Source organism: Bos taurus, chromosome 5 (genome assembly GCF_002263795.3).
Source record: "Bos taurus isolate L1 Dominette 01449 registration number 42190680 breed Hereford chromosome 5, ARS-UCD2.0, whole genome shotgun sequence".
NCBI classification, from domain to species: Eukaryota; Metazoa; Chordata; class Mammalia; order Artiodactyla; family Bovidae; genus Bos; species Bos taurus.
In genome coordinates this window covers 112,423,593-112,450,982 of record NC_037332.1, presented here as the reverse complement: position 1 = coordinate 112,450,982, position 27,390 = coordinate 112,423,593, and the positions used below count along the sequence as shown (strand labels likewise).

General features: G+C 47.8%; 1 protein-coding gene and 2 non-coding genes across 10 annotated transcripts in view; 2 read left to right on the top strand and 1 right to left on the bottom strand.

Annotated features, from left to right (window-relative positions):
- Nucleotides 1-27,390, bottom strand: part of ZC3H7B (zinc finger CCCH-type containing 7B) — a 70,596-nt gene that overhangs the window by 41,004 nt on the left and 2,202 nt on the right. For 5 of the 8 annotated variants that reach the window (XM_010805757.4, XM_005207409.5, XM_015471412.3 and 2 more), the window contains exon 1: nt 15,388-15,586. The exons of 1 other annotated variant lie outside the window; for it this stretch is intronic. The gene's annotated coding sequence lies outside the window, so the exon portion shown is untranslated. Of the gene's footprint in view, nt 1-15,387; nt 15,587-15,781; nt 15,875-27,390 lie in introns of those variants that run through there. 2 more of the 8 variants (XM_059886544.1, NM_001192799.3) reach the window with 2 other exon arrangements.
- Nucleotides 7,296-7,368, top strand: TRNAG-UCC (transfer RNA glycine (anticodon UCC)). Its single transcript has one exon. It is a non-coding gene; the product is annotated as a tRNA-Gly (tRNA).
- Nucleotides 23,967-24,073, top strand: LOC112446896 (U6 spliceosomal RNA). The gene has a single exon (XR_003034974.1). It is a non-coding gene; the product is annotated as a U6 spliceosomal RNA (small nuclear RNA).

Below are 27,390 nucleotides of genomic sequence, written 5' to 3'. Positions count from 1 at the left end.
GGGTTAATGTGATGAAATGAATCCATTTTGCATGTGATGAGACCATGAATTTTGGGGAAGTGGGAAGAGTAGAATCTACGGACTGAATGTTTGTGTTCCCCGCAAACCACATGTTGGCAGCCCTAACCACAAATGCGACTGTTAGGAAATAGGGCCTCGAAGGAGGTGATTAAGGTTAAATGAGACTATAAGGGTAGGCTCCTGGTCTGATAGGACTGATTCCTTTATTAGAAGAGACACCACACAGTTCTCCCTCCCTCTCCCTACAGGCAGGCATCACCAAGAAAAGGCCAGACGAGGCCAGTGAGAAGGCAGCTAGCCGTCTGTAAGAAGGAAGAGAGTGCTCAGTAGAAACCAAATCTGCCAGCACCTTGATCTGGGTCATCTATGCTCCAGAACTGTGAGAAAATAAATGTCTGCTGTTTAAGCCACCCAGGCTATAAGATTTTGTTACAGCAGCCACAGCGGACGAAGACAGTGGTTAAAAGATCACTGGTTCTCAGCCAAAGAGGGAGTGAGCTCCTCCAGGGTGAGGGTCAGGCACGGCTTGGAGAGGGCACTTGGTGAAAGAGCAAGGAGCATGTAAGCCAAATAAATCTTGTTTCCCTCTAAAGAAAAAAGTCCAAGGAGAAAACCAAGGCCCCAATCTCCCCAGAATCCCACCACCAGACTGGGCGGTCCCCTCCCCCCAGCTCTGGGTCCAGATTCTGGTAATTTAGGAATTCTAAGTGGGACCTGACTCAAATGAGCTCGTCTCAGAAATACAGCTGTGAATTAAAAGAGCCAACAGAAAACGATTCCGTCAATATGTCAGCATGGTATGTGACCTCATACCCAGGGGCATGCTGGTTCAAATCCAAGATCTGGCTCCCTATTAACTGCATATGAGCTGCTTAATTTCTCAGTGTCTGACTTCCCTCGCCTCTAAAACAGGAATAGTAGCTACTGTCAGGGGTTGTTGTGAAAGTTCAATGACATGTTTGACACAAGATATGCATTCTGAAGGAGATCAGCTCTGGGATTTCTTTGGAAGGAATGATGCTAAAGCTGAAACTCCAGTACTTTGGCCACCTCATTGGAAGAGTTGACTCATCGGAAAAGACTCTGATGCTGGGAGGGATTGGGGGCAGGAGGAAAAGGGGACGACAAAGGATGAGATGGCTGGATGGCATCACTGACTCGATGGACATGAGTCTGAGTGAACTCCAGGAGTTGGTGATGGACAGGGAGGCCTGGCATGCTGCGATTCATGGGGTCTCAAAGAGTCAGACACGACTGAGCGACTGAACTGAACTGAACTGAACTGATTTTTATTCTATAATTATTATGATTACTTAAAAAGAGGAGCAAAGAACATAAAACAGGAAATTCACAGGAAACACACTGCAACTACAGAGAAAAGCCCTTGCAGCAACAAAGACCCAGCACAATAAAAAATAAATAAAATTATTATGATAATTAAAAAAATAAGATGGGCAAAGAATATAAACTAGAGAAAAGCCCTTGCAGCAACAAAGACCCAGCACAATAAAAAATAAATAAAATTATTATGATAATTAAAAAAATAAGATGGGCAAAGAATATAAACAGGAAATTCACAGGAACATAACTCATTAAGAAAAGATACTCAGAGGACTTCCCTAGTGCTTCAGTGGTTAAGAATCCACCTGCCAATGCAGAGAACACAAGTTCTATCCCTGGTCTGAGAAGATCCCACATGCTCCGGGGCAACTAAGCCCATGCACCATAATTATTGAGCCCTATAGCCCTGCGCTCCACGACAAGAGAAGCCACTGCAGTGAGAAGCCTGTTCTCTGCAACTAGAGAAAGCTCACACACTGCAGTGAAGACTCAGCACAGCCAAAATAAATAAATATAATTTAAAGGAAAAAAAAACGCATTAAAACAACAAGATAACTCTTTTCACCTATGAGGCTAATGAAAGAAGAGAGCCTGGTCAATGAGGTGAAGGAAAGAGCAGTCTCCAACACCGTAACGCACTCAGCCTGTGAACTGGTGAGGTCTCTGTGAAGCAACACCTACCAAAATGAGCAAGCTGCCTACCCAGCAGCCAGCATCACTTCCTCTGTCTGCACACAGCCGGGCAGGTGAACCTGCACTGGGCTAAACCGATCATAATGGTTCTTTTCCTTACCAGTGATTGGCTTGGGCAAGGGCATGTGACATCATCCTGGCCAATAGGAAGGAGGGGACATCAGCCAAGGGGCTTCTGGAAAAGATTTCCTTCACACTTAAAATGGGACTGTACCTAGAGGGGTCGGATAGGGAGGGAAATGGCGGGGTGGGGGGTTCAAAAAGGAGGGGATATATGTATACCTATGGCTGATTCATGTTGAGATTTGACAGAAAACAACAAAATTCTGTACAGCAATTAACCTTCAAGAAAAATTTTAAAAAAACCTTAAAAATAATAAATAAAATGGGGGTGCAGTGATTATCCCTTTTTCTGGTACTGTATAACTAGAAGCAACCTTAATGTCCATCAGTAAAGAACTGGTTTAATCAAACTACTACATTATGGAATACAACCAGTTATTTAATCTATAGGTACTGTCATGGCAATGCCTCTGTACATGGTTGAGAAAGGAAAAAAAGAAACAGATTTCAGAACATTTGGGTTTGTATGATTACATCTGTGTGTAATGTGTGTTTATATAAAGAAGGCGTTTGAGAGAATATTCTCCAGTTTCACTGGTTCTTTCTGGGAACTAGGATCTGCCAAGAGGCAAGAGCACACAGACCACGTTCCCTTCTGCTTTAAATGCCTCAGCAGGGTTTGGACATTTTGCAGGGAGAAAGTATTTGCCTTGTAATCTAAAATACAAAATGAGATGACTGACTTGACGCCAACAGCAGGACAGGGGCCAAATGGGAACCAGGAGCCTGATTTTAAACCCAGTGCTCTGGGACTGCCAAAGCATCCGTGGACTGTCCTTCCTAAGAAAAAGACCAAACCATTGACCTGGGAGCCACGAAGGAAACCTGATGTTTTTCCCACTTTGGAGAAGGGTTTGAAGATGACAGAATTTTAGAGACTCAGATCTTCCTCAGACCAGGCAGGGACTATGCTAGGTTCTCCAAAATCTCAACGTCTGGCCCATGTTTGACATAGAGCAAGTGTTCAGGAAATGGTGGTTTGGATGAAAAAGAAATGGATGAATGAGTATCAATTCATTCAACCCAAGCATTACATAGATAAGAATGAATGAGTGTTGAATAAATGAATGAAAAAACTGATACCAAGATACACAATCAGGTAATAATATTTCCTCAGTGATTATGATGTTCCAGGGACTGTCATGATCCCTATACACATAATACCTTTCTTTTTTTTTTAATATTTATTTTTAATTGGAGGATAATTGCTTTACAATATTGTGTTGGTTTCTGCCATCTATCAGCATGAATCAGTCATAAGTATTCATATGTCCCCTCCCTTTTGAGCCTCCCTCTCACCCTCCCTTGTAGCTTAGTCGGTAAAGAATCTGCCTGCAGTGCAGGAGACCTGGGTTCAATCCCTGGGTTGGGAAGATCTCCTGGAGAAGGAAATGGCAACCCACTCCAGTATCCTTGCCTGGAAAATCTCATGAACAGAGGAGCCTGGTGGGTTGCAGTCCATGGAGTCACAAAGAGTCGGCATGACTAAGCGACTAACACTTACTTACCCACCTCCCACCCCACATAATACCTTTCTTAAGACTTGCATAATCCTATGACATCGGGACTACTATCATTCCCAATTTGTGGAGAAGCAGAGGGCACAGAGAAGTTAAGTGACTTACCCAAGGTCACACAGCTGGAACTAGGCAGAGCTGGGATTCAAACCCTAGCAGCCTGGCCCTCAAGCCCACGCACATGGCCGTTACCTTTAGTGTTACCCGTTAAGCAAAGAGACCTAGCCCCAGGAACCTCCATCTGTCATCGCACTCAAGTCTTCCTCACCCCTCAAAATAATTCCCTCCTCAGATCCCGAATCCCCTTCTGGCGAGCACAAACTTGATTCCCTCTCTTGGTCACATTCTGTGAAAGAGTTGTCTATTCTGTCTCCACATCTACACTTCCCACTCCACTCCCCAACTCACGACAAGCCCACGCTCACTCCACTGAGGGTGCTTGCCAAGGATCCTCCTCGTCCCAGGGACCTCCTACCTGCTGAGTCCAGGAGGGGCCAGTTTTTCACTGGCCTTTTCTGGGACTGCTGGCTGCATCTGTGGGTCCTTGTCCTCGTCCGCCCAGGTCTTCAGCTTCAGGGACAGTGCTCTTGGTCTCCTCACTCCACCTGCTCCCCCTAGATGAGCTCTTGCATTTCATGATCTCATGAGTCATGTCGATGACTCACAAATCTATTCCTCCCACCAGGCTCACCCCCTCCCCAATATTTCAGATTCGCATCTTTTACCTTGTGGGAAATGCTACCCAGATGCCCAATACCCAGGCTGCTTATGACTTCTGTGCCTTTCCTAATCCCGAACCCTCTACCTGGAATGCCCTCCCCCTCCCCAGCCACACCTCCAGCCAACTCCTACTCATCCTTTAAGACCCAACATGGATGCCTCCGTGTTCAGAAAGTCCTCCTTGGTACCCATTCCAGTTGAGCTGAGTGTTCTTTCCGACTCAATACATTCCAGACTTAACTCAGCAGCTTCTCCCCTAATCCTGCTCCTCCTCCATCATTCTCCAACTCTAGTTATAGATCCAACCATCATCCTTCTCTCAGTCAATCTCCAATTCCAGCTTTACCTCTGAAACGCTTGTCCACGCTTCTCCCACCACCTCCACAAGCAGGCCTTCCATCACCTCTGACCATTGTGCTCCCTGCAATCTGCTGCCATTTGCTGGTCAGGGATCTCTGTCTGATTCACATATCAGCATCACTCCCTTGCTCAAAACCCTTCCAGATGCGTGCACACACCCACATGGATGTAGGTTTAAAAAAATGTGAGGACTTCCCTGGTGATCCAGTGGCTAGGATTCGACCCTCCCAATGCAGGGGGCCCAGGTTCAATCCCTGGTCAGGGAACTAGATCCCACAGGCCACAACTAAGAGTCTACATGTCACAGTGAAGTTCCTGAGCACCGAGCACCATACAACTAAGACCCAGCGCAGCCAAATAAATAATAAATCAATTAAAAAAAAAAAAAGGTGAAAAGTGAATAAGCTCTGTGGTCCAGTAATGTACCAATGTCATTTTTCTGATTTTGATATTGGCTATATATCACCATCAAGGGAAGCAGAGTAAAGGGAACCCTTTGTTACCATTTTCGCGACTTCCTGTGAATAAAAAGTTAAAAACAAACAAAACCTTCCATGACACCCACTACCAGGAGGACAAAGGCCAGGCTGTTCATCCAGGGCACACAGAGCCCGTGGCCCGGTCTGGAATGTGACATTCCAGCAACTTTGGACCACGCAGCTTCCTGTTCAAGCTGCCGGCTCTTTCTAGAACAACCCTGATTAACGCCTGTTTCTTAAAGCTCAGCTGAGGTGGCTTTTCTACCAGGAAGGCTGTCTGCCCCAAAGTCCACCCTAGCACAGCTCCCCAAGCTCACAAGCACGGCAGTGATCCTAGTTAACTGAAAGTATGTGTTCATATTCCCATTCTCTCCCTAAACTAGGTGCTCCTTGAACGAAGAAGCTGTATCTGCTTTATCTCTCAGCAGCACAGAAAAATACACTCTGAGTAAGTACAGTCTCATGAAAGCTGGAATAAAAGTGAAGATGCAGAGTTCACTCACCATTTATTGAGCACTTTCTCTTACCGGATATTATTCTGAGTTGTTTGTTCAGTTGCTAAGTCTTGTCTGACTCTTGGGAAACCCCGTGGGCTGGAGCCAGCCAGGCTCCTCTGTCCATGGGATTTCCCAGGCAAGAACACTGGAGTGGGTTGCCATTTCCTTCTCCATGGACTCTTCCCAACCCAGGGATTGAACCTGCATCTCCTGTACTGGCAGGGGGATTCTTTACCACTGAGCCACCAGGGAAGCCCTGGTGAGCTTTAACTATAATGCTATACTAAGATACTATCCAATAAAATAAATTAATTTTAAAAAGATACTATATACCAAGAGAGTAAGATACTATATACCAATAGAGTAAGATACTATATATAACATACTATAAGACACTATATATAACATTAAGTATACCGCTTAATCCTTATAACACTCCTTAGGAAGGTACCACTATTACCCTCATTTTACAGATGAGGAAACCAAGGCACAAAGAGATGAAGTGACCTGCCAGGGTTAGTTACTAAGTGACGAAACTGGGCTTTGAACTCTGGCAGTGGGTTCTGGGGCTCAGATAGTGTCACCTCCCAACTCAAAAGTGCTCCCCCACCCCCACAGGCTGCCTTCAGCCTGGACCTGCACTCCTCGTCCCCCCACAACCCCTGGCACTCACCGCCCCACCACAGTGTGCAGACAGGTTACACACCACACGAACACTATCTGAGCTTACATCATCTCCATGCCTGGCACTTCTCCCGACTCACCAGGCCCTCGACGGCTACCCAGAGAGACCGGGAAGGCTTTAATTCCATGGTCTCTGACCTCACTCGTCAGCTCGCCGGGTCTGCATTTATCCCTTCCCCTCATCCTCATCCATCCCCCATCTGTCCAATGGACAACCCTCTGCTCCAGGGAAGTCATTTCTGGAGGTCACCTGCTGGGTTTCCAGCCACTTCTAAGGCAGGAGTTTTGAACCTGGGTCCCAAGGAGAGAACTCAGGGGTCTGTGACCTTTTTTCAGGGGTCTGGGAAAACACAACTTTTTTCACAAACTTCTACCTCATACTGACCATTCCCCTCCAATTAGGAACACAGGAAAAACACCCCAAGAGCGCCAGGCACAGAAATCACAGCTTTTTCCCTGTCACATTTCAGCTGCTGCAGACACAACAAAATCTTGGTTCACGCTCACCCCAACTTTGAAATTTTGGTAGTTACATAGACTCACTGCTAGTTCTTATTTTTTAGTGCAATGATTTAAAAGAGACCCAAACTGTAGTTCAAGAGCATTGATTTCCTTGGTAATCCTGTGTGTTTTTACCATATGCATCTAGAAAGAGTATTCTGAGAAGGCATTCATGGATGCCCCAGGCTGCCTGACAGGTCTGCAGTACAGAGGGGCTTGAGAAGCCCTGCTCTCAGGATCAGGTTATTTATCCCCACAGTAATCTCAAAAATAGGTGCTCTTATCCCCACTTTCCACCCAAAAGCTAGGCCTATAAAAGTAAAGTCTTTTTATTAAAAAAATAAAGAGATTTGAGGACTTCCCTGGTGGTCCAGTGGTTAAGACTCTGTACTTCCAATGCAGGGGGTGCAGGTTCGATCCTTGGCCGGGGAACTAAGATCCCACATGCAGCGTGGAGCGGCCAAAAAACAAAAAATGAGGCTTGGAGTGCTCTGTGACTTGTCCAAGGCCACACTGCTCCCAGGGAAGCGGGTTGCAGGTATGTTCAGGAATGGACATGCAATGGATACCCACAGGCCTCAGCAACCTGTAATTTGTTTCTTTCAATTGGCCACCTTGAACAGAAACCAAGGTTCAAGAAACTTGCCCCAGGCCTCCTCCGGCGCCCCACCATAAGCCAAAGTAAAAGCAAGCATCAGCAGCAAGGCCTAATCCCCACCCTCCCGCAGCACCCGGGCTCCAAAGGGCTTTGATTCAATACTTTCTTCACCTTGTCTTTCTCCTTCCCAGCAACCTAAGGGCCCAATTGCACAGAAGGGTTCAAACCTACATCTCTCTCCAGGGGACCAATGCTCTACTCCTGCTTCTCCATCAAGACCCACCTGCTATGCTGCTCAAGTGAAACATTTGAACAATAACTCTTTTGTTTTATTTTTTTTTTAATAGAAAAGTAACAGAAGCTTACTCTTGGGAGTTATGGGCATGCACACATTAAAAAAAAAAAAACCAGAACTCAACCAGGGTCCCAGAGCTCCGACTGACTGCTTACTATTCTTTTTTTTATTTTTTTGAGCAATTTGAAGTCACTGCTCCTGTTCATGGGAGAAGAAATCCTTGTGGTCCTAACACCTGAGCACCAAGAGTTTCATGAGCTGCTCTGCCTGCATCATGGGCTGAAGAGAGGCCAGAGCAGTGCAAAGGGCCCCGAGCTGGGTTCCCATCATAGCCCTGACTCATGCTAGCTTTCATGGCATCAGTCTGAGCCTTTGTTTTGTCCTTTATAGGATGGACCTAATGATATCCACCTTGCAAGACTAATGATGACACCTGTGTGCTCAGTCGTGTCCGACTCCTAGAGCCTATGGACTGAGCCTACCAGGCTCCTCTGTCCATGGGATTCTCCAGGCAAGAATACTGGAGTGGGTTGCCATTTCCTCCTCCAGGGGATCTTCCCAACCCACAGATGGAACTCGCATCTCCTGCATTGGCAGGCGGGTTCTTTACCGCCGAGCCACCAGGGAAGCCCTGCTTTCTGTCTAGGCCACTCTTTCTGGGCAAGGGCTCTTCTGGACCACTCTGCTACTACCGTTCATTTACTCAACAAACAACCACAGAACACCTTTGTGTGCAGTGGGCTCTACCGGAGCCGAGGGAATGAGATTAATGAAGTCCCTGGCCTTGGGGAGCTTGTGGTTCAGGCGTGGAAAAACAAATAAAAAGGTCAGTGTTAAATGCACAAGACAAGCAGAGATATAGATAAGAGCTACACAGAGACTAAAATAGGGAACGTGGCAGGGAATGACGGGGGTGGGGCGGCTGGGAGCTTAGGGAAGGCCTGTCCTGAGAGGTGGCATTTAAGAGACAAGGAGCCAGTCACGGGGACACGGGAGGTGGGTAAGGGCGCACCTGGCACCGGGCGCAGCTTGGGGAATGGCCCTGAGGTGGGAATAAGCTTAGAATGTTCAAGGAAGAGACAGAAGGCCAGTTGAGGCTGCAGGACTGGAACGAGAGCAGGTCAAGCAGGAAGCAAAAGGGGCAGGGGACAGGCTGGAGCTGGTCAGAGAGCTACACGCAGGTCACTCTGTGCGAGAGCCAGCTCTGTGCTCCACGTGTGCTGGGAAACCACCAGAAGGTTTTCAGCAGAGGACTGACAATCTCATCTATTTTTTAAAATATTTATTATTATTATTATTTTATATATTGGCTGTGTGGCATGCAGGATCTTAGTTCCCTGACCAGGGATCGAACCCATGCCCCCTGCAGTGGAAGTGCAAGTCTTAACTATTGGGCCATGAGGGAAGTCCTGACAGGGTCTCCTTTAAATTTTGAGAAGACCCCTTGGCTGCTGCCTTGGGAGTGGGTCCTAAGAGGCAAAGGTAGAAGGTTAGGAGGCTGCCTGCTGTTGTGGTCAAGGCCCAGATCAAGGCGGGCAGTGGAGAAGATTCAGGAACATTCTGGAGGTTATTCAGTATTCATGGCCATCACACTGGGTGGTCTTTATAACTTTCAAAGTTCCTTCATTTAAGTTTCAGAGCCAACCTGAGGCAGATGGGACTGAATCAGCAAGGCCATTTCACAGACCAGAAGACCGAGGCCAAGACTGAGGAGGTGCTGGTGCCCCGCTCACACAGCTAGTGTGTGCTGGAGCGGGGAACGAAAGCCAGGACTTTGGACCCCTCTGCCTGCAGAGGGACAGGGTTTGACACGGAATGCTCCAGAGCTTAGAGGAGCCTCTGAAAAGGGTCACAGTCTCGACCTTTGCCTGCAGCCCTCAGGGAAGTGCTCGATAGACACTTGCTGGCTGACCCCAGCTCTCGGTCTCAGGGTATCTGACACCCGGTTGGTCCCCTCTCTGAGTCACACTGTGGACAGAGCAGGAAGAATTGGAGGGTGGGTGGGTCGCCCCTTGGTTTCTTTTGACTAACAGAGATTTCTCTTATCATGAAGGATTATCATGAGGATGAATGAGAGACTAGACACACATGTTAGATAACTAAGGTTTCCAGGCAGGTAAGAAAAGAGCTCAAGGGACTTTACTGGTGGTCCAGTGGTTGAGAGTCCACTGTGCAATGCAAGGGACACAGGTTCAATCCCTGGTTAGGGAACTAAGATCCCATGTACTGCGGGACAACCAAGACCGCACGCTCAGGAGCCTGTGTGCCACAACTAGAGAGTCCTCGTGCCGCAAGGAAAGATTCCACATGACACAATGAAGATCTTGCAACTAAAACCCCATACAGCCACATCGATAAATAAATATTTTGAAAAGAAAAAGCAAAGAGCTCCCTGGAAACTGAAACAGCTTGACAGCATCTCTCTGGCAGGGCAGCTAAGACCTCCGACTCGGGCTCGGGCTCCCCCTGACCCTCCTGCTCTACCTCAGTCGTATGATCTGGGAACCTTAGTCTTCTCTTCTGCAAAATGGGGCTGCTAGCAGGTTTGGTAACAGAAGGCACACAGAAAGCACAAGTACAGTGTGGGCACACAGCTGCGTCCAGCTGTGGTGGTTGCTGGCGCTGTAGCCGCTGTGCCCATCAAGCTTGAATCTCAGGCTTTGATCCGGAGCTCAGGAAATGCTGCTGAACTGAAGTCACCTCTAGACAGCTCCTGGATGCAGAAAGGCTGCCTCCCCTTCCCTCTGGGCCTCCAAGGCCTGATGGTGAAATGGCGTTAACACACCTGCAGAAGCCATCAGGGCACTTGCAAAGAAACAGACTTACTAGGAGAAATAAATAAGGTGGGAAGGAGCCCCATAGCTGGTGTTGACAGAGAAAAGGAAAACGATCCCGTTTTCTATGGACCATTAAATGTGATGAAAGGAGCTGGCTTCCGTGGAGGCTCCAGGGAGCTGACACATAGCCGTCACTTCATCAACCCCAGCTGAAGCTGCAGTCAGACTTCCTCAGAGGACACCTCCACCCTCTGCTGTCTCAACTGTACTACCACCGGCCCCACGAGTCTCCTGCCTCCCTCCTGCCTAGCCTCACCTGGTCCCCAAGTGGGCCAACTCAAGAGCCAGACTGCCCCGGTTTGCCCTCCAGCTCTGCCACTTACAGGATGACATTTAACCTTTCTGTGCCACAATTTCTCCATCTGTAAAATGGGGATAATTGTAGCACCCACCTGTATATGGCTATCATAAAGATTCAATAAGCTTATCCAGGAGAAAGCACTCATAACAGCTGGCCACTAGCTAATCGCTGGATTGGTGTTTGTGAAGTTACTAAAAAATTTTAAACTCCCCTGCTGCTGCTGCTAAGTCGCTTCAGTCGTGTCCGACTCTGTGCGACCCCATAGACAGCAGCCCACCAGGCTCCCCCGTCCCTGGGATTCTCCAGGCAAGAACACTGGAGTGGGTTGCCATTTCCTTCTCCAATGCGTGAAAGTGAAAAGTGAAAGGGAAGTCGCTCAGTCGTTTCTGACCCTCAGCGACCCCATGGACTGCAGCCTTCCAGGCTCCTCCGTCCATGGGATTTTCCAAGCAAGAGTGCTGGAGTGGGGTGCCATTGCCTTCTGCATAAACTCCCCTAGTTCCTCTCATAAAGAAAGCTGAGCACTGAAGAATTGATGCTTTCGAACTATGGTGCTAGAGAAGACTCTTGAGAGTCCCTTGGACAGCAAGGAGATCAAACAAGTCCATCCTAAAGGAAATCAGTCCTGAATATTCATGGGAAGGACTGATGCTGAAGCTCCAATACTTTGGCCACCTAATGTGAAGAGTCAACTCACTGGAGAAGACCCTGATGCTGGGAAAGACTGAGGGCAGGGGGAGAAGGGGGCGACAGAGGACGAGATGGTTGGATGGCATCACCGACTCAATGGACATGAGTTTGAGCAAACTCCAGGAGATGGTGAAGGACGGGGAAGCCTGGCATGCTGCAGTCCATGGGGTTGCAAAGAGTCAGACACAACTGGGCCACTGAACAACAAAGTTCCTCTCATATGAGTCTCCTGTCCCAATCCCCTGGCACTGGGCTTCTCCTAGAGGTTACCATAAAACATCAACTCTCAGAGTTCCTTTTCAGAAAAGGAAACTTGGGTCCAGAGAACCCAAGGGACCACGGTAGCAGAGCCTGACTTGAACCTGAACTCACACCTGCCACCCGCACTGTGGACTGTACCAGACAACCTGCCCGGTCTGACTTTACACAGCCCTGCCTTTGTCCAGCTCAGCTCCTCTCCTTAGAATGCCCTTTCTCAACCCATCTTTCCAACACGTTATTCTTTTTTTTCCTTTCCAATGTTTTAAGTGGCACTTCTTGGAAGACCTTCCAACCCCCAGGGCAAAATAAATCTTCTTCCTCTACACTGGGACATTATTCAATTTGACAAGACAATAGTTGATCGTGTCTTCCTGGCACTTCCACGGGGGCCTGGGACACAGAGGGTGAATCAGAACCAGTTTCTGTCCTTGGGAGACTCAGGTTAATCATCCGTATCCTTCTCCTCTCCAAGCACAAGCTCCTCGGCAGTATCAAATCAGGCTCTGGCAGGCACTGGGAACTGAGCTCGGATCTCATGCTCGGGACCCAGTCTCCTTCCACCACCAGTCTGCCTTCTAAAATCAGGCTTCCAATAGCTGCCTGAGAGGACTTGCACTGGGCCAGCCCCATAAGACCATGGGACACAAGGCTAGTTCAGTGAAACTCTGGCCCTGGGGAGCCTACCGACCTTTCAGCCTGGGTCCTCACCCCTAGAGCGTTTGCCAGTTCAGACTGTCTGGGTCCCTGTTGTTGCTCTCCATATTTGGGATGGAGGTGGTCCAATTCTGACACCATGTAGCCCACTCAACTGTCACACAGGACTGGCTTCAAATCCAGCCAGGTGACCTTGGGTGACCAGCCAAGGTCCTGTGTTCCTGTGTTCCTCAGTTTCTTCATCTGTGAAATGGAGATAATAGTGCCTACCCCTCACGGAGCCGCTGGAAGAATCAGAGAAAATGTACACCAACGTCGCGGCGCAGAAGCAGTGGTGAGGAGCCCAGAATCCCCTACTTTTTCTCCACCCCAGCCACACCTCCTCATCCTTTCAAGCTCAAGATCCACCTGCTGGAGGAAACCTTCCCTAACTTTTCCAGGTTACCCTGAGAGCTCTCTCTTCTCTCCGCTCTCACCGCCTGGACCCCAGTATTGATCATCTTCTTGTTCTCTCATTGCTTCACTAGAGTTAACTTTTCTCTTTCCAGCCAGCCTTTAAGTGGCAAACTCAACCCAAGCCGACTCCACAGCATCACACTGTACACCATAAGAGGCTCTTGAAGACTAATTTGCTAAGGTAGGCAGGGCTCTGGGAGAGGGTGAAGATTTGCAGGCAGAAAACAAAGCAGGAATCCTAACTCTGTTGTGTGACTTTCCAGGAAGACCTTCAACTCTCTAAGCTTCAGATCTCTCATCTGGAAAATTAAGATTGAAAAATGTCGAGCTGACATGGTTGCTATGGAGGACAGATGAGAGAACATATGTGGAAACCCTTTTGTTATAAACTAAAAAGTGCTATTTAAGGGATTATTATGTTTGGATTCTCAAATCCAAACCTACTGATGCCTCAACTGTCCTATACTTAAGATTCAAGAGCCCAGATCATCCCACAGAGCTTCTTAGCCCCAAATAGTCCACCAAAACCCACATTCTTTATTGTTCATCCTAAACAAAAAGCCAGCAGTCATTCACAGTATCCATGGAACCTCATCCCAGTACGAACGTGCATGCATGTTCAGTCCTGTCCGACTCTTTGTGACCCTGTGGATTGCAGCCCGCCAGGCTCCTCTGTCCATGGGCTTCTCCAGGCGAGAATACTGGGGTGGGTTGCCATGCCCTCCTCCAGATCTTTCTGATCCAGGGATTGAACCCAAGACTCCTGCATTGCAGGCAGATTCTTTACTGCTGAGACACTGGGGAAGCCGTCATCCCAGCTCAGGGATCACAGAAGTTTTCTCCCATCCTCAGATCTCAACCCTTCTGGAACATGTTTCTTCTTCCCAGCTTAAGGAAGCCCACACCTCAAACCTGCTCTAATTGTGATCTGCTGGGCATCATTTCTAGCTTGCAGTCCAATTTCCAAGGGAAGTAAAAATGGGGAAAGACAACCAAGGTGGGTATGCTTGTATTTGCAGAGAGAGGAAGAGGAAGATTTGGTAACAGAATGAAAGATTCTGCTGGAATTTTGTGTCCAACAGTTGCTAAACATACTATAATTATCCCATTTGTGTGAGGATTCAAGGATCTGCATTCTGCTATTTTCATGGAACTTGATGAACTGCAAGCTCTGAGGGAAAATGCTAAGAAGTTGGGGTTCCAAGTCTTGTACCCAGGACCAAAGTCCCAGTAAGCAGCCCCAGGAAAATGAAATCCCTGACAAAGCTGCTGGGGGCCCCCAGTCCCCTACTCTGGGCTCAGACCCCTTCTCCAGCCCCTACTTTTCCCCACAGATGGCATGTAGGCATCACACCCATCAGAGTCCATCAGAGTGAATCCTGATTTTTTTTTCTCCTGGGAATACTGCTTTGTCTCTGTTAAAGACCCCCAAATCAGGCACCTATAAACGTCCTAGTCGGTCAGATTTTAGGGGGAAATCAGGGAAAGAAAGGGGCAGGCCGGGAAGGGTCCTGAGGCCCGCGGAGGGTAGTAGAGGGGTCCGAGGCCGCCGTTGTGGGTGGCTCTCGGGGACCCATATTCAGGGGGCGCCCCGCAGGCACTGGAGCTGTCCCCCGCAGCCCCTGAGCGCACCTGGTCAGACGACGGAATTCTCGCAGGCCTAGGAGTCCTGGGACCGATCCCACGACCGGAAATTCCCCCCACCCAGACCGCGCCCCCCTTTCCTGCCGCCCTCTCCCCGCGGCCGGGCCGCAGGCCCCGGATCCCCGGGCTCGCGTGGCCGCCGCAGCCCGCAGGGGCGGCCCGTTGGCGGCCGCTGTCCTCCGCCCGCGCTGCGGTCCCTCCAACTCCCGGCGCTGCGGGGCCAAGGCGCACACAAAAGGAAGGGGAGCGCTGCCAGCGACGCCCCCGCCAATCGCCAATCCCCTCGAACCCCATCGCGGGGACCCGCAAAGGCTCCGCGCACCCCAAAGCTCCGGACGCCCAAGAGAGAGCCCCCATGCAAGAAATTCCGAGACACCTCCCGGGGGCTTGCAGAGGCGGCCAAATCACCCAGCGGCAGGTGCCCCCGGCCGCACAATAACTTTGAAACTTTGGGGCTGGGCGCGGGGGCCGGGAGGGGGAGCCCCAAAAAGAAGGAAAGGGGGATTGCGGAGGGGGAGGAAGCTGTGTCTTTATTTTTGCAACATGCACTCTCCAGGCGTCCCCAGCGCAGCTCCGGCCGGGCCAGGGGTCCCCGCGCCTCCGCCCGGCCCGGCGCGGCCCCCGGGTACCCCGAGCCCTTCCCGCGCCGGCCGCCCGTCCGCGGTCGGGCCCCCGGCCTCTGCCCCGCGGGGCTCGGGCCGCACGCTGCACTCACCTCGGCCGGGCTGCGCTCCCCGCGGGCCTGCGCCGAGCCCGATAAATGGTATGCTATGACTAGAGGTATGATTACGTTATTATTATTAGTAATAATAAGAGTAAATGCTATTTAATTACGGGCAGCCGCATCCTGCTCCCGGCGCCGCCGCCCCGGCAGCTCCGTCCATGTGGCTCCGGAGCGCTTTACTTTCATTTCCAGCCCTCCCCGCCGGCCGGCCGCTCGCGGCAGCACCCGCTGGAGGCTCGGTCTCCCTGCAGTCCCTCCTCCTCGGGTCCTAGAGCGCGGCTTCCCTCGCCGGGCGCCGGGGGTGGGCGGCGCGGGCCGCGCACCTGGGGGCGGAGGGGGCGGGGAGGTCCCCCTTCCTCGCCGACAGCTCATGCCTGGAATTCACCTTTATTTTCTTTGCAAGTTTCCTGCCCTCTTAGGGCTTTTCTCTTGGCGATTCTGCATTTCTGGGACGGTGCTGGTCTCCCTGAGCGCCTCCGCCCTTCTTCATGCGTGTACAGAGCACCCCCTCCGCCCCCGCCCCAGAGTTTCTAGCTGCTTTCAGTGTAGGCTCCCCCAAAACCCTAGGAGCCTTGTGCCCTTTTCAAGAGTGGGAACCCAAGGTTGTTGTTTGTCTAGGATCTTTCCCTAAAGGATGTGAGGCCGCTTAGAAGACCCAGTGAATGGGGTGGCAAAGAGTGGGACACGACTTGACGACTCAACAAAGAAGACCCAAAAGTTAAGGGGAGATCACCCGAAGGAGAAACCAGCTGTCAGAGGTCCAGGTTGAATTTGAATCCAGAGCTTCAGATCCAAACACCGTGTCATCCATCCCACCCTACCATTGATTCCTAGAGTTCTTTTCCCTCTTCATTTTACACACATGTATGTATATGCACATAAATTTCTTTATTGAGGGGGGACTTCCTTGGCGATCCAGTGGTTAAGATTCTGCACTTCCAATGCTGGGAGTGCAGGTTTGATCCTTGGTTAGGGAACCAAGGGGCTTCCTCTGTGACTCAGGGGTGAAGAATCCACCTGCAGTGCAGGAGATGCAGGAGATGCAGATTCAATCCTGGGGCAGGAAGATCTCCTGGAGGAGGAAATGGCACCCCACTCCAGTATTCTTGCCTGGAAAATCCCATAGACAGAGGAGCCTAGCGGGCTACAGTCTTCGGGGTCACAAAGAGTCGGACATGACTGAGCATTTGTCCCAACAGATAAGTGGTAAAGAATCTGCCTGCAATGCAGGAGACACAGGAGACCGGGGTGCTATCTCTTAGTTGGGAAGATCCCCTAGAGAAGGAAATGGCAACCCACTCCAATATTCCTGCGGGAAGATCCCATGCACAGACGAGCCTGGTGGGCTACAGTCCATGGGGTCTCAGAGAGTCAGATACCACTGAGATCCAGGCATGCAGGAAACTAAGATCTCACACGCTGTGCAGTGAGGTCAAAAAAAGAAAATTATTTAGTGAGGATCAACTGTGAGATTTGTGAAGATTTTATCTTTATAAATGTTATCATTTCCACATTTGTGCCATACAGTCTTAGGAACTGGAGGTACATTACTGAGATGAATTTTAAACATGTGGCAAATGTTGGGAGGCACAAGAAACTTAAACAGTTTACCTAATTCTCACCATAATCCTGGAAGATTGGGTTTATCATGCTCATTTTACAAATAGAAAACTGAGTCAATTCAGTCACTCAGTCATGTCTGACTCTTTAAGACCCCATGAACGGCAGCATGCCAGGCCTCCTTGTCCATCACCAACTCCCAAAGTTTACCCAAACTCTTGTCCATTGAGTTGGTGATGCCATCCAACCATCTCATCCTCTGTCATCCCCTTCTCCTCCTGCCCTCAATCTTTCCCAGCATCAGGGTCTTTTCCAATGAGTCAGTTCTTCACTTCAGGTGGCCAAAGTATTGGAGTTTCAGCTTCAGCATCAATCCTTCCAATGAACACCCAGGACTGATCTCCTTTAGGATGGACTGGTTGGATCTCCTTGCAGTCCAAGGGACTCTCAAGAGTCTTCTCCAACACCACAGTTCAAAAGCATCGATTCTTCAGCACTCAGCTTTCTTTATAGTCCAGCTCTCACATCCATACATGACTACTGGAAAAACCATACCCTTGACTAGATGGACCTTTATTGGCAAAGTAATGTCTCTGCTTTTTAATATGCTATCTAGATTGGTCATAACTTTCCTTCCAAGGAGCAAGCATCTTTTAATTTCATGGCTGCAATCACCATCTGCAGTGATTTGGGAGCCCAGAAAAATAAAGTCAGCTGCTGTTTCCACTGTTTCCCCATCTATTTGCCATGAAGTGATGGGCCCAGATGCCATGATCTTAGTTTCCTGAATGTTGAGCTTTAAGCCAACTTTTTCACTCTCCTCTTTCACTTTCATCAAGAGGCTCTTTAGCTCCTCTTCACTTTCTGTCATAAGGGTGGTGTCATCTGCATATCCGAGGTTATTGATTTTTCTCCCAGCAATCTTGATTCTAGCTTGTGCTTCATCCAGCCCAGCGTTTCTCATGATGTACTCTGCATATAAGTTAAATAAGCAGGGTGACAACATACAGCCTTGATGTACTCCTTTTTGTATTTGGAACCAGTCTGTTGTTCCATGTCCAGTTCTAACTGTTGCTTCTTGACCTGCATACAGGTTTCTCAAGAGGCAGGTCAGGTGGTCTGGTATTCGCATCTCTTTCTGAATTTTCCACAGTTTATTGTAATCCACACAGTCAAAGGCTTTGGCATAGTCAGTAAAGCAGAAATAGATGTTTTTCTGAAACTCTCTCACTTTTTCAATGATCCAGTGGATGTTGGCAATTTGATCTCTGGTTCCTCTGCCTTTTCTAAAACCAGCTTGAACATCTGGAAGTTCACGGTTCATGTACTGCTGAAGCCTGGCTTGGAGAATTTTGAGCATTAGTTTACTAGCATGTGAGATGAGTGCAATTGTGCGATAGTTTGAGCATTCTTTGGCGTTGCCTTTCTTTGGGGTTGGAATGAAAACTGACCTTTTACAGTCCCGTGGCCACTGGTGAGTTTTCCAAATTTGCTGACATATTGAGTGCAGCACTTTCACAGCATCATCTTTCAGGATTTGAAATAGCTCAACTGGAATTCCATCACCTCCACTAGCTTTGTTCGTAGTGATGCTTCCTAAGGCCCACTTGACTTCACATTCCAGGATGTCTGGCTCTAGGTAAGTGATCACACCATCGTGATTATCTAGGTCGTGAAGATCTTTTCTGTGTATTCTTGCCACCTCTTCTTAATATCTTCTGCTTCTGTTAGGTCCCTACCATTTTTGTCCTTTATCAAGCCCATCTTTGCATGAAATGTTCCCTTGGTATTTCTAATTTTCTTGAAGAGATCTCTAGTCTTTCCCATTCTATTATTTTCCTCTATTTCTTTGCATTGATCACTGAGGACGGCTTGCTTATCTCTCCTTGCTATTCTTTGGAACTCTGCATTCAAATGGGTATATCTTTCCTTTTCTCCTTTGCTTTTCACTTCTCTTCTTTTCACAGCTATTTGTAAGGCCCCCTCAGGCAGCCATTTTGCTTTTTTGCATTTCTTTTTCTTGGGGATGGTCTTGATCCCTGTCCCCTGTACAATGTCACGAACCTCCGTTCATAGTTCATCAGGCACTCTGTTTATCAGATCTAGGCCCTTAAGGATTAAGTGACTTGTCCAAGGCGGCAAGTCTGACTGCAGAGTCTGTACGCTTTAGATGGCCTCCTGTGCTTTTCACTATCCACCTCAAGGAAGCCTTGGAAAGGGGTAGGGGAAGCACACCTGCACCATCGGCATTTCTCCAGCCCTTCCTTCCGTGGGTGCCATCGCTCCCCTCACTCCTCTGAGGTTAACAACAACAACAGAAAGGCAGTCTCTGGCATGAGGGGGACGTCCAGAAAGGAAAAGCCACGTCCACGCAGGCTCACTGTGGTGGGGTAGAGGAGGGTTGTGGCTTGTTTAAAATGAAGACTTCTAGAGAATTCCTTGGCCGTCCAGGGGTTAAGACTCCACACTTTCGCTGCAGGAGGCTCGAGTTTATTCCCACAAGCTTCATGGCCAAAAATAAAAAATTAAATGAAATAAAATGGAGACCTCTAATCACCCCCACCTCACTGCTATCTCAGAGATTCTTTTTTTGGAAGAGGAGGGGCGTGCTACATGGCTTACGGGATCTCAGTTCCCCAACCTGGGCCATAGTTAGTGAAAGCCCAGAATCCTAAACACTAGGCCACCAGGGAGCTCTCAGAGATTTTGATTTAGTATTTCTGACAAGCACTGCTGGGTCACCTGTAAGAAATCCAAGATCATAGGTTAAAGGTATCCATAGGCCGAGCCTGGCAATTTAGGGAGGCTAAGTGGAAGAGTGGAGCTGTCACTGAGGCAACCTTAGGTAGACAAAGGTTGGTCGGAGTCCTAGCTCCAGGGCTTGCTAGTTATGTGACCCCAGGCAATCTTGAAGCCTCAGGCTCCTCAATGGTAACATAAAGATAAGAAAACCCAATCAACATAAAGTTTGTTTCAAACACTACATTTAAATAATACATGTAAAATATTTAGAACAGTGCCCAGCCCACGGGGGTGAATCCATGTTAGTTCCCATATCCCCTGTACAATGTATGGTGAAACATTCTTGACAGATTTATCAGATTAGGTTCCACTGTTACTATCAGTCCGGTTTTATGACTGAAGCTGTTGAGGTCAGCTGGACTACTGCATCTTGCCTCAAATGAACTACCTGGTGATGTGGTGATTCCACCATCCCAGGCTGCCAGTGGAAAAACACATATCCTTAAAAGAGGACTATTCATCATTCAGGTTGCAATTCAACTGGACATCGGATCTCCTCTCAGCTGCCGCCATCTCTAGAATTTGGTATCAAGCAGTTGTTGCCTGTTTCACAGTAAAGAAACGGACACAAAGCAGTTAATTGACTTGGTTAAGGTCACACAGGCTTCCCTTGTGGTTCAGCTGGTAAAGAATCTGTCTGCAGTGTGGGAGACCTGGGTTCGATCCCTGGGTTGGGAAGATCCCCTGGAGAAGGGAAAGGCTACCCACTCCAGTATTCTGGCCTGGAGAATTCCATGGAGTGTATAGTCCATGGAGTCACAAAGAGTTGGACACAACTGAGCGACTTTCACTTTCACTTCACTAAGGTTACACAGCTAAGAAAGAGGTAGAGACAGAATTCAATGCCAGGGCTGTCTACCTGTAAGATGTGAATGTGAATGTCATGATGTGACTATCTTAAATCTGAATGCATATCACTGATTACCTCCAAGGGCCTGTCATGGGAGTGGGTAGCTGGAGAATAGGAAGTGGACACTTGACCTTTGAGGAACTGACAGGTACATCACTCAGTTATCCCTTCTCCAGTGAGCACCTTCCGCTCCAAGCTTAGGCATGCCATGGGCTGGACCTCAGGGATGCCTTCTTATCACCTGGGAAAAGCCTGAGTCCATGGCAATCTTTTTCTTTTTTTCCACGCTGTGCTGGATCTTTGCAGTTGCCCACTGGCTTCTCTGGGGGCTTCCCTTGTAGCTCAGTTGCTACAGACTCTGCCTATAATGCAGGAGACCCGGGTTCGATTCCTGGGTTGGGAAGATCCCCTGCAGAAGGAAATGGCAACCCACTCCAATATTCTTGCCTGGAGAATCCCATGGACTGTAGCCTGCCAGGCTCCTCTGTCCATGGGGTCGCAAGAGTCGGACACGACTGAGCAACTAAACCACCACCACCACTGGCTTCTCTAGTTGTGGCACACAGGCTTAGTTTCCCTGTGGCATGTGGGATCTTAGTTCTCCAACCAGGGATTAAGCCCGCATCCCCTGCAATGGAAGGCAGATTCTTAACCACTAGATCACCAGAGAAGGGCAGCCTTAATTGCAATCATGTATACACTGTTCATTTACTCACTCAAAAACATTCATTGCCAGGCCTCACTCCTGGGACTGTAAGTAAACCCCTTTCCCCACAGCTCCAGCACAGTCCCTGGTCCCAGCCCTCCAGAAAGGGATCTTAACTTCGGGGTTAGGGAAAGACCATGAAGATAAAGTGCACAATTTTAGGCTTAGGTTGAGGGTAATGAGAACATTCCCCATAGGGTTACTATGAAGATTGAGTTCCTGCATGCAAAGTACTGTGTGATTAAATAAATAACACATTCTTCTGGGAAACAGTCCATAGAATTCCAATTCTCAGAAATGAAGATGGACCCATGAACCCAGAAGCTGAGATAGGTTATAACACAGTGGATGAAATTCAGGTGATAAAACATGCTCACATTTGTCCCCAGTATGCTTGAAAATGATCAAGCATACGGAAAACTGGAAGAACTATAGAGCCCTCTGTTATGCTATTCATGCGCAGTTGCTTCAGTTGCTCAGCCATTTCGACTCGGCGACACCCTAGGCTGTAACCTTCCAGGCCCCTCTGTCCATGGGATTTTCCCAGCAAGAATACTGGAGTGGGTTTCCATGCTCTCCTCCAGGGAATCTTCCCAACTCAGGGATACAACCCGAGTCTCCTGAATTGCAGGCAGATTCTTTATTGCTGAGCCACCAGGGAAGCCCATATTATGCTCTGACTATTAAACTTTTTCTGTATTTGTTTTATCATATATTCATCCCTCCATCAGTCTACGTAATATTTTTGTTAAAAACAAAATAGGTAATTTTTAACTTTCTTCTCTGTGCTCTTTTACATTTATACTAATTTTTTAAATTGCTATCAGTTTTCATTTTAAAAATGAAATAATTTCCATTTTGAAACAAAAGAACTATTAAAAGGGGATATAATCTACTAAAAGAATTGGATACCAGGAAACCCTTCATACACATTAGACCCAAATTGAAGCTCCTCCCAGGCACTGTTTTCCATCTTACTCAACACTGGATTCTGGAATAATGCCTTGCACACAGTAGATAACTATTTGTGGAGTGAATGAGTTCTTTTGAGTATCATTTTTTTATTGAGGTTAAAAAGAAATCATTAAGGGAGCTCTGGGCTTGAACCTGGGGGGAGCCTGGTTTGAGTTATCTTTAACAAATAATGTAGTAATCCCCTCCCACTGGGGGAGGGGGCAGACTCTCCAGCAATGTGGGTAAGCCAGGCCCCCTTGCCTCTCTCCAGGAGGAACCTAAGGCCAGCACCCAGTTGGTTCTTGGGACTTTCTCTCCGCATTCCTCACGTGTCTGACATAGTTCAGGCATTTGTTTTTGATCTGACTAAATGGCAAGTCTGCAGCCTTGGTAGCTCTTCAGGAAACCAGAATAAATATTGTTATTTATTCCATTCAAAATTGGCAATTAAGTTTGTTTTTAGGCACCAGAATGGAATTTAAAACATTCAGTTCAAGAAAACCAAACTAATCAGAGGCAGTCTGCTTTTTCTCTTCAAAACATTAAAAAAAGAAAGAAAGAAAGCAGACAATAAAAGCTGCTGCACAATGGAGAAAGGGGTCTGGAACATCCACTCTCCTCTTATTCCCAACTCACACTCAAAAGGTGACTTATTTTGCATGTGTAATGAAAAAGAACCCCAGAGATCTGGCTTCCACTATTTCTTGTCTAAATTACTGTGTAATTTATGTTATTTGACCTCTGGGCTTTAGTTCTCCATTTGCTGAAAAGAGAACAGGGGCTTCCCTGGTTGTCCAGTTGCTAAGACTTGGTGCTCCCAATTCAGGGGGCCCAGGTTCAACCTTGGTCAACGAACTGAGAGTTTGCATGTGGAAACTAAAAGTTCGCATTGCCACAACTAAAGATCTTGCATGCTGCAATTAAGACCCGGTGCCTCCAAATAAATATTAAAAAAAGAAGAAGAAGAACAAAAGAAAAGAGGCAAGGGATGGCCTAAGATGGTTCCATCTGTCCATTCCATTTCTTTTCTCAGGGTCAGGCAAACAGACTAGTCTCTCTGAAAGAGAGAGTTGGAGAAAGTGAGGGGAAGAGAGAAAGAAGATGACAAATGAGTTGCTTGGAAACACTGATTTTTCAAGACTCTGTGTTGCAGGAAGTGGGACCCCTTCCAGGGCCCGAGAATGGGCCCTGGAACACTCGGAAATGAATTGTCCAAGGAGACACATGCGCTGACAAAGCAAGAGATTTTATTGGGAAGGGGCACCCAGGCAGAGAGCAATAGGGTAAGGTCACTTAGGAGGACTGTTCTGCCACGTTCTTGCAGTCTCGGGTTTTATGGTGATGGGATTAGTTTCCAGGTTGTCTTTAGCCAATGATTCTGACTCAGAGTCCTTCCTGAAGGCACACTCATCGCATCGCCCAGCCAAGATGGATGCCAGCAAGAAGGATTCTGGGAGGTGGTCGAACACATGGTGTCTCCTTTTGACCTTTCCCGAACTCTTCCCATTGGTGGTGGCCTGTTAGTTTCGTGTTCCTTACCAGGACCTCCTGTCTTAAAATAACTCATGCAAATGGTTACTCAGGTACTTGGCCAGGGTGGGCGATTTCAGACAGTGTGCTTCCCCTAACATTTGGACTCAGTGTGCAAACCCCCTCCTCCCTTTTAAACTGTAGTCTCCCCATTTTAAAGGGGTTTGGGTGCTCGCTTCGGCAGCACATATACTAAAATTGGAACGATACAGAGAAGATTAGCATGGCCCCTGCGCAAGGATGACACGCAAATTCGTGAAGCGTTCCATATTTTAAAAAATAAAATAAAATAAAATAAAGGGGTTTGGGATAGAATCTAGATTCAGGAGTAACAAACAGAATCTGTGTTGCTAAGGGCCTGGATTTGTGATTTTTAGCTTTGAACATGAACACCTTCAAGCAGAACACCTACCCATTGGTTCTCCACAGGCCCCATGGGACCCCGTTACCCCTGGGCTTTGAAGGCCATTGAGTTTCTGCTAAGAAACTTGCAGTTGTAAAAAACCCTGTGATCCATCACCCAGACAAGGAGGCAGGGAAGATTACCTCAGATGTTCTGCCACCCACTTCTCTCTTCCCTTCGGGAGGTCCCCATCAGAAGAGTCTCAGAAAGTAAAACTAGAAGAGGGAGGCTTAGGGTCATCCTAAGGAAAATTTAGACTGATTTGATCAGTCCTAGCCAGAATTTGGAGAAGGCAATGACAACCCACTCCAGTACTCTTGCCTGGAAAATCCCATGGACAGAGGTGCCTGGAAGGCTGCAGTCCATGGGGTAGCTAAGTCAGACACGACTGAGCGACTTCACTTTCACTTTTCACTTTCATACATTGGAGAAGGAAATAGCACCCCACTCCAGTGTTCTTGCCTGGAGAATCCCACGGACGGGGGAGCCTGGTGGGCTGCTGTCTATGGGGTCGCACAGAGTCGGACACGACTGAAGCGACTTAGCAGCAGCAGCAGCAGCAGCAGCAGCAGCCAGAATCAGCTCAGGAATAACATCAGGCCTAGCTGGAAGCTTCTCAGACTTTTCAGATGATGATTCATTTTAAGGAAACATCCTGTGACCCTGACTGAAATCCAGTTCAAATGAGGAAACCTGTGGGCTGGAAGAAGCACAAGCTGGAATCAAGATTGCAGGGAGAAATATCATAACCTCAGATATGCAGATGACACCACTCTTATGGTAGAAAGTGAAGAAAAACTAAAAAGCCCCTTGATGAAAGTGAAAGAGGAGAGTGAAAAAGTTGGCTTAAAGCTCAACATTCAGGAAACTAAGATCATGGCATCTGGGCCCATCACTTCATGGCAAATAGATGGGGAAACAGTGGAAACAGCAGCTGACTTTATTTTTCTGGGCTCCCAAATCACTGCAGATGGTGATTGCAGTGATTATGAAATTAAAAGATGCTTGCTCCTTGGAAGGAAAGTAAGGCCAACCTAGACAGCATATTAAAAAGCAGAGACATTACTTTGCCAACAAAGGTTCATCTAGTCAAGGGTATGGTTTTTCCAGTGGTCATGTATGGATGTGAGAGTTGGACTATAAAGAAAGCTGAGTGCTGAAGAATCGATGCTTTTGAACTGTGGTGTTGGAGAAGACTCTTGAGAGTCCCTTGGACTGCAAGGAGATCCAACCAGTCCACCCTAAAGGAGATCAGTCCTGGGTGTTCATTGGAAGGACCGATGTTGAAGCTGAAACTCCAATACTTTGGCCACCTGAGGTGAAGAACTGACTCATTGGAAAAGACCCTGATGCTGGGAAAGATTGAGGGCAGGAGGAGAAGGGGATGACAGAGGATGAGATGGTTGGATGGCATCACCAACTCAATGGACAAGAGTTTGGGTAAACTTTGGGAACTGGTGATGGACAAGGAGGCCTGGTGTGCTGCGGTTCATGGGTCGCAAAGAATCGGACACGACTGAACAACTAAACTGAACAGAACTGAGGTACCTATGACAGGCCAGGACCCCAGAGAATGCTGCCCAGATAGAAACAGTACCTGCCTAGAGGCTCTTCAGATGAAGGAGGAAGCTGCCAAGTAGAATGTTAACTCTGTGAAAAAGCTCTCAGACCCACAGCTGTGAGGGTTCTGAAGCTTGCTGAGGGGCCCCACAGGAAGCTGATTCATTCAGGGTGGAGTCACCAGGGCAAGGAAAGCCTCCTGGAGGAGGTGGCATTTAATATGGGCTCTACAGGCAGAAGAGGAAAGGGAGAAGGCAGAGGATCCACAACTCAGTAGTACTTCGGACTAGAGTCTGGAGCTTCTGTTTTCTCATCTCTGCTGGGAAGGGTAGCAATGATGCCCTTTTCCTTTGTGGTTGTAAAGATTAATTTAGTTGTATGTGGAAGAACCTGGCACATACGACATTTAACTCTGAATTGCAGGTAAAGCGAAAGCGTAAGTGGGTGTGTGGGCCGAGTTGTGAGAGGTAACTTTGGAAAGAAGTCTGCCTGTGTTGCCAGTGCTGATCTCTGGGAACTGGAGTTTCTCTGGTAAGGTTTACTTTTCTGTTTCTATCCTGTTCTATGTTGGTTGAAGTGTTTATAATGAACACCTTATTTACATAATGGTTAAAGAGTTCTTTGTGAAAAGAAAATAGCTACTTGTGTTCTGTTACTTAAAAATTCGAATCTAGAGAAAAGTACTCTAGAGAAAGAACTCCCACAGACCCTTCACCCAGATTCACTTGTTTACATTTTGCTGTACTTGCATTCTCTAACGCTACATATGAATGTATACATTTTTTGAGCCATTCCAGACTAGGTTGCAACATCATGCCTGTAATTATTTCAGCATGTATTTCCCAAGAACAAAGGCAGTCTCTTACATAATCAGGTACAATTTAAAAGGAACAACGGGTTTAACATGGAAACAATGCTATTATCTTTTTTTTTTTTTTACAATGTTACTATCTAACATACAAATTTTTCTGTCTCAATATTGCCCTTTATAATAATTCTCTGTACCCCGACCCCAGGATCCAATCCAGGACTACGTGTTGCATTTAATTATCGTGTCTTTTCAGTCACGTTTTATCTGCAACAGCTCCTCAGCTTTTGTCTTTCACGACACAGACATTTTTGGAAGAGTACAGACACATTATTCCGTAACGTGTTCCTCAGTTGGGTACGTCCGATGGCTCCTCACGATTAGATTAATTTTATGCGTTGCGGGGACTGGATGGTGATGCTGTGGCCTCAGCACAGCGGGAGGTGTGCGATGGATGTCAGCGTCAGTGTAGCGTTAATGTGAACGTTAATATGGCTAAGGGTGGTGTGGTAGAGTTTCTTTGCTACAGAGTTACTATTTCCCCCCCTCCTTTTAATTATCAAGGAATTTGTGGCTATTTTGGGGAAAGTCCTCGAATGTCCTTCCAATTTCATGGGACAAAAAAAAGCGAGGTTTTCCCTTTAGGAAATGGACACCTCTTAGCTTGCGGAACAGATTGAGCTTCGAGTCTCCGTTAGCACCAGCCTTTGTCAATAAAGTTACGTGAACCTGAACCTTTCCGGAAGGGCGGAGCCAGCCCGGCCTCAAGGCATTTAGGGAATTGTAGTCTCCCTGGGAGTTCGCGGTTCAACGCCGCCCAG